Source organism: Rhipicephalus microplus, chromosome X (assembly GCF_043290135.1).
Source record: "Rhipicephalus microplus isolate Deutch F79 chromosome X, USDA_Rmic, whole genome shotgun sequence".
In the NCBI taxonomy this organism is placed as follows: Eukaryota; Metazoa; Arthropoda; class Arachnida; order Ixodida; family Ixodidae; genus Rhipicephalus; species Rhipicephalus microplus.
In genome coordinates this window covers 287,316,202-287,322,201 of record NC_134710.1, presented here as the reverse complement: position 1 = coordinate 287,322,201, position 6,000 = coordinate 287,316,202, and positions in this window count along the sequence as shown.

Below are 6,000 nucleotides of genomic sequence, written 5' to 3'. Positions count from 1 at the left end.
GACTTGACAAACAGCACTTTCTGCAACAGAAGACCTTAGATCAATACCATAAAAAGTCACTTGATTTCGCCAAAATTTTGAACGAAATAATGCGGTCACACACATAATCTTTAGGTAAATGCTGAGGTGTTCGTATGTTTGGATTATGTGAAGATTACTTCTAAAAAGTACGCATGAAAATATTTGACCATATACCCAAAGTTGTATTCACTAGCGATACGATTAACAGGTGAGTCACGATCGGTAACGTTTGATTTCCCGGGTATCAATCGTTTGCAAAATAAACGCCTGAAAGTCGAAATGAGCGTTTTGAACTGTTACGATGGCCGTCTGAGCGACATGACCCACAGAGTAATTGAACGTCCTTCGCCTCAATGACTTAAAGTCTAGGCTCACACATTACATCTCCATATTTACTTATTTATTTATTTAGATACCTATAGCGCCCAATGGGCATTACTGAGAGGGGGTGGGGCAAAAGAGAATACTTTACAGGTGGCGCACAACATCAAGAGTTACCATAACAATATCAGCAATATCACAGATGACGAGACACATGTACATTCCGAACAGATCACTCGAAAAATAGATAAACAAACCAAGAACAGTACATTACAATGTAACTACAAGATATTAAAAAAGACAAGTTGAAAGCCGTATAGAGGAGCCGTCATACCTAGTATAACAAGAATTCAGTGAAGTCACAGTCAAAATAAGTGTTTGGCGACAAGACAACTTCCTCCAGTGGACTACTTCAACCATGGCATCTTTTTGGGGGAAAAAAAAACGAATTCTTATATACATTAATGCCACAGCTATATTCTGTGACCTTTAAAAATGATCGCGTTGGGTTGACCTGTAGGTAGGATCAAGGATATTTGTTTCCCTCCTTAGGCCTGTTGTTGCTCTAAACATTTTTGTGAAAGAGTCTTAGGAGCATATATTTCCGATCTATCTCGCAAATTCGCCCATCAAAGATGGGCTCTTATATCATAGGAGCTTATCGTAATGTCGTAGTTCGAGGAAACAAACCGTGCTGCACGCTTCTGAATGAGTTCCAATTCGGCAATGCAATCTTTGTACATGGGTCCCACAAGGTGATCAAGCTCAAGGGTAATCAAAATCAAAGAAAAATAAATTACATGTGGGCTTTCTAAACTAGTAATTACGAGTACAACAGCGTCGTTGCTACTATGCTGCTTGAAGTTTCTGCAGTTAACCGAAACGTGTTTTTCAAGTGAAGCCACAAAATTGTTGCTACACAAGCGTGAAACGAAACTATTCGATGAGTGAGCGATCGAGTAAACATGAGAACAAATGCAACAGCTGTGGTGGTATTTTCGGGCAAGCGCTTTTAAAATACTTTGTGAGCCTCGATTCTGTATTTCTGCAACTCTTTGTGGGGCATAACGGACCAGAAATAAAAAAAGAAGCCTCAGCGCAAGTACGCGCGTGTTCGGTGCAAATAACCCGTGGGGGTAAAACATGCCGCATCTCTAAAATGAACCACCAGCCACAAAAAAAATTAAAACTACTCATGTAAAAACAGTGTGTGTTGTGTCAAAACCATGACTTTAATGCGGAGCATGATGTAGAATAATTTTAATTGTTCGAGAACAAACTTATCCTTGCTAGGGACCCCATCCTTGCGCTTCACTCTCGTCAGAATACGGCTACCACGGCCAAGAATCGAGCAAAAAACCTGACCAAAGTGCGCACGACGGATTGCGGCAACTGTTGGCGATTGCACTGGAGGCGACTGGAATTGCCGCCTACCGTTAGGCGCCCGCAAGAAGTTGCTGGACAATTACTTCCCCTTTGGCCTTCCCCGTGATTAGACGAGACTCCGGCTGCCCATCCTATCTTTCTACTATCTTTCTTCTGTTTTGCCCTTTATTTCCCGCTTCCCCTTCCCTGACACAGCGACATTCTCCCTATTGGGCTGCAGAATTAAGCATCATTTCAACAATAAACACAACTATTACTACTACTACTACTACTACTAGGTGCGCACGGCAGGCGTCGGAGAATTCTTGCCACGGCGTCATACAGCCCTCGCTCCAGGTGGCGCCACCCCATCTTCTCGGGGCTAATATTCACAGGCGGGGCAAACCATCGCCCCTCCGATTTCTGCCTGCCCCCCTTCCCCCCCCCCCCCCCAAGAGTACATATAGCCAAAAGACAACGCATAAGTTGGCAGTCTCCCTGCCCCTTAGAATTAAGAAACCCACTAGTCGTGGGTGCACACCCAGTAAAAAAAAAAAAATCCTGGCATCGCCCCTGCTAATATTGCGCGCCACATTTCTCGAAATCGTCCTAAATCTGCCAGCATCGTTTTTTAAAGATAGCCTTTTGGCCATTTACTGCCTCGCAGTGTTACAAAATCATATGTTTCGTACTTTTGTAGATTACTATACTATTCAACTCATTCTAATATGAACTTGTCATGAAAGAACTACCAGCATGGTCTTGATTATAATGTAATAATGAATAGCGACAATCAGTACGCAGAGTAAACGCTAACAAGACAAAAAAATAATACATGTACAGTCGAAGGCTATTAAAGAGAGTAATTTTAGTTACGCAAGAAAATCGCTATACTCGTGTGGAGAGCACCCCGCCACGGTGGTCTAGTGGCTAAGGTACTCCGCTGCTAACCCGCAGGTCGCGGGATCGAATCCCGGCTGCGGCGGCTGCATTTCCGATGGAGGCGGAAATGCTGTAGCCCCGTGTGCTCAGATTTGGGCACACGTTAAAGAACCCCAGGTGGTCAAAATTTCCGGAGCCCTCCACTACGGCGTCTCTCATAATCATATGGTGGTTTTGGGACGTTGAACCCCAATATCAATCATTATTTTGTGGAGAGCACAACTTTAGTTAAGCTCAACGAAATAGCACCTAATGTCGTGCATCTGTGACGCATGGTGGGTTTGAAAATGGCGTTTCCCAGCAAACGTTAACATCATCGTCCTCGCAGTGAGTAGAGTTGGATTTTTCTTGAGGTGGTCATGACTTTTTTTAAACCCAATATGTGTGGTAGCGCCATAGAAGGGCCTCCACTTATGTTTATTTATTTATTTATTTTCAGATTTACTGCCAGCCTTTGAAAAAGGCCTTTGGCAGGAGCGGGCAGAACAAATAAAAGAATGCGAGAACATACGCAAATACGTCCACAAAACAACCGCAACAATGAGCGGGAACAAAATAAAAACAAAAAATATACAATTACGCAATCAACAAAGTGACAGCAGGTACTTTTAACAACTTGTTTGGTACCAAGCCAGACCTACACTGATAAAAACTATTAATAATATACAAGACATGACTGGAAAGAGCAGGAGAAATCTGGACCGAGGTGCACCGCTAAACAAAACAGAGCTACAATGTGACACACTCAACATCAATTTCAATGTAATCAATTTCAATGCATAACCTGCGTTGGAAAATTTGTTTAATCGCTCTCTCAATTAAATGTGCCGGATTGCGGCCGTTCGGTCTGAAGGCTACACTACTACTCCATATACGTTCCTGAAAATAGAAATGCAAAAGATGCTGGAAGAGAATGATGCCGATATTTCACATTCGGTGATCACGAGTTTATTGGGAGTGATGCTCACTAAGGCAGCTGCATAGAAGGCGATGATAAGGGCATGTGCGGCGCACAATGAGCTTCGAATTGGACGGCACCTGAAACTATAGGGCCCGTACTCACAAACCAACCTCATCCTTTACTCGAGATTTTCTTATCGGTTTTCTACTTTTATTGCGATTGATGAACAAATTAGGCCAGCATTCATCAACCAGTCTAGTCCTTCTCTTTCATCGGGTTACCAACTTTTTATAATGCATGTAGAGATTACAGGAAGTTGAGGAAAACGTAAGGTAAGGCCGAGGTTGGTTTGTGTATACGGGCCTAAAAGTCCGATGAAGAGGATGACGAGGTTGGCATTTATAATAATTTCAGGTAATAGAACACCTATTAGTTTCATCAATATATTCCCGGACGGCCGCGCATACTGTCCCATGAGACAAACCAGAAATGGAAGCTCCAAAAGACAAAATGACAGGCAGAGATAAGTACATACCAATACTATATTGATGAAACTAATAGGTTGACTAATTAACCAGTTTCATTATCCTAACATGTCCACATAATTATATACGTATAAAATCAGATTATTGCTCTATTCTAAGAATAAACTCGTTTATGCAAATATTTGTATGCATTACATCAAGCACCACACTTGCCTAGGCTATCGGTAATCTTTCTGTTATACCTCCATCATTCTAAATCTGAACAGTAAATTTTAAAGCCACTCTATTCTTGGCCAATCCCCCACAGTGGGTATGCGCCACTAACAATAGGAGAACAACAACAACAACAATAATAACAATAATAGAACACACGTTGTCGAATGGGAAGACCAGTCGGTTTCCGTATTATCACCAGTATTCGGCCATGCATGTTCTAGCGACAGGTGGTGGGCGACGAAAGAAAAAAGGTGAAGGTGAATCTACAGGACATGTTGCAAAGCGAAACAAACTCATCGCCGGGGCCAATTTAATCAGCCGCAATGTGTGGTACTACGACATTATGTAGCACACCTGAAAGTGAACTGCTCGCATATGTTCGCAGTTTTTCGATATAGCATGCTGTAGTGGGTGGTCGGTTTAAATACAAGAGCAGGCAATGGTCTGCGAAACTCAGACACGACCTAAACTCAAAGTAGTAAACGAAATGAGACATCCTTATTACGAAGAAGCGAAGAAGAAAAGAAAAGAGAAGACAGACGCACTGGCCACCAAGCACGACGAGCAGTTCATGACCCGAAACCCGGTAGGATTACCGAATGTGTAGGATTACCATTAAGGGCGCAAAGTTGAATCCTCGGAAAATAATCTAACATGTACGTGCGTATCAAGTCCAAGTCAGACAACAGTGAAAAGAACTAATGAGAAAGATAATTACATGTGACCCATTGTCACAGGTCCCGTTAATTAGGTAGACGATCGCCGGGCTAATTCCAAGGGCCGAAATATCGGCCCCCCGAAGTGCACCACGAAAGCGTGGACAATTTAGAAGTGGTTGGCCCGCCAGCGGACGCCTGCTGTGGCCCAAAGAACAAGTCAGAGCTGAGAGTTGATAAACAAAACAAAATTATATTCTCAATTCTGGCAGATCAAAACAAAAATATGCGCACTTGACAATAGTTGAATACGATATGTCACCAATCAAACAACGCACTACACAGTACAATCAGCTACACTCGAAACAACGGACACAAACAACAATACGCGCTACAATGCAATCACATGCATCGTAACAACCAAGACACTTAAAGACTAAAGAGTTCGAAAACTTATTCAGTACAAAGTCCTTAGAACAAAGCCTGAATGATACTCTTCCAAGAATCACTTACTCAAAGTCCAGCGCTGTTGTTGTTCCGCTGCCCCCGAAGTTTCTCTTCCAGGAAACCTCGCGTCTTCAATTCACCGCTCTCCAAGCACCAAACTTCGCCGGTAACACGTCGGCTTCCCACGTGTTGCGATTGCAGGACGCGTCTTCGCTCTCTGGCGGTAGTCTCGCACTCTTCTGCTTGTAGCACAAGTCTTCACTCCTCAGGTGGAAATCATCTTCATTACCTGTTTTGTCGCTAAGGGCAAAACCTTCGCCGACGACACGGCGGAAACACCATACGCACTCTGGCGCATACTTTCTTCTTCTCCTGCTTTGTCACCAAGGACAAAACCTTCGCCGACAGACACGGCGGAAACACCCTACGCACACTGGCGTGAAATGCCTTCTCCTGATCTCCCTTCTCCGCTGCTCGCTTAAATACCTTTCGCGCTTGATTCCAGAAAATTCTCATCGTTTCGTCGGCGCGATGCACAGCCAAGGCTGAGGAAAGGGCGAGAAGTTTCGAGGGCCGTCCGCGACACGTGAGGCCACTCTGCATTACCACGCCCCTTTCCCTCGAGAACCTTCCAGGGTTTGCTCGG